At 41.6% G+C, this 1,483-nt stretch overlaps 1 pseudogene; it reads right to left on the bottom strand.

Moving 5' to 3' along the window:
* Nucleotides 1-521: 521 nt before the first annotated feature.
* On the bottom strand, nt 522-1,197 carry LOC104914338 (pleckstrin homology domain-containing family B member 2 pseudogene; annotated as a pseudogene).
* Between the last annotated feature and the right edge of the window lie 286 nt (nt 1,198-1,483).

Here is a 1,483-nt window from a genome sequence, read left to right as displayed (position 1 = left end):
TTATCTACAAACTGGAAACTTATATATGAAAGCAAGCCAATAATAATGCTTTATGACTTAAAAAGCAAGACCAAAAAACCCCCCCACACACAGAACAAATACTGAAACAATGTATATTAAAACAAACAAACAAACAAAAAAAAAAAACAAACAAAAGAAACCACCACCACCACCAACAACAAAACAGAACAAATTCATAGGCAGTTATTAATGGGCAATATTGGTAGATAGTTGTACTAGATGATCTCAGTAGTCTTTTCCAACTTTAATGATTTTATGATTTTATTATGATATTCCTGTTATACGGTGTAACCTGTGCTACAAATACTGTGGAAGCTTTTAGTTACCCCTGGCTGGCTTTTCTTAAATAATTCCAATAAACATTCTCTCCACATTTTCTTCATCCTGCTACAGAATGGTGGCAAACAAATATTTCACCTAAGTCTTGAAAGAAACAAGCTATTGAATTAGTCTTAACTGATGATGAGGATTTGGAACTACAAAGATAAGGAATGAGTAGTCTAGAAGACCCAGAATAACAATCCCAGAGCCATTCTAGTCACTGCTTCAGCAAGCATGTCCAGTGCAAGATCTCCTTCACTCTTGCAGTAACGCTCTCAAATGATGACATGGTTTGCAGGGGGTTGGTCATATGGTCTGTGGTACGGATACAGGTAGGGAACATCATAGGATTGTCCAGTGGGGCATAGAAGACCTGAGGACCCATGGTGGGATATGCAACATTGTACTGACCATAGCCATAACCATAGATTTCAGGTGATGGTGTAGCATAAGCTGTATGAGGAGGAGAGGTTGAGGAAATTGCTGTCTCATCATACATCAGATATCACGTAGCTTATGTTTGTTCTGGCATCCTGAAGAGCAGTGTTTTATGCCAAACAGTCATCTGCACTTTCTGCACAGAGGTTGATGATCTTACCATCCCAACAAACAATCTGCAGTGAACAGTCTCTCTGCTTTCCTTCCGGAGGCTGGAAATCTCAATATTCATTCCCCACTCTGAGGTTGATGCAATAGATTCTCATGTGGATTTTATCTTCTATATCATGGCAATTCTGTCATAGAATTGTTATAGAATATTAAACAGCCATTAGACCACAGGTCAAAACAGTTCTTCTTCCAAAGTCTCAAGATAGTGCTTTGCTGGAGCAGCCAGCCACTTTTCACAAATGCCATTGTTGCCTAATCTGCCCTGCTCCCATTGCAGCCTCATCCCACTGGCGGGCAGTGCCAGCCCCGCCCTGACATCAGCCTGCCGTACCGCCCCAGCCAGTTCTTATGGAGCAGACTGTCTTGAGGGAGATCACATGGCATTGCCGGACAACCAGGGGATCAAGCCTAACTAGCATAGGTTCATAAAGGGCAGGTCTTGCTTGACCAACCTGTTCTCCTTCTATGATCTAGTGACCCATCTGATAGATGAGGGAAAGGCTGTTGATGTAGTCTACCTAGACTTCAGTAA

Source organism: Meleagris gallopavo, chromosome Z (genome assembly GCF_905368555.1).
Source record: "Meleagris gallopavo chromosome Z, MGAL_WU_HG_1.1, whole genome shotgun sequence".
Taxonomy (NCBI): domain Eukaryota; kingdom Metazoa; phylum Chordata; class Aves; order Galliformes; family Phasianidae; genus Meleagris; species Meleagris gallopavo.
This window is presented reverse-complemented; position numbering and strand designations above follow the sequence as displayed.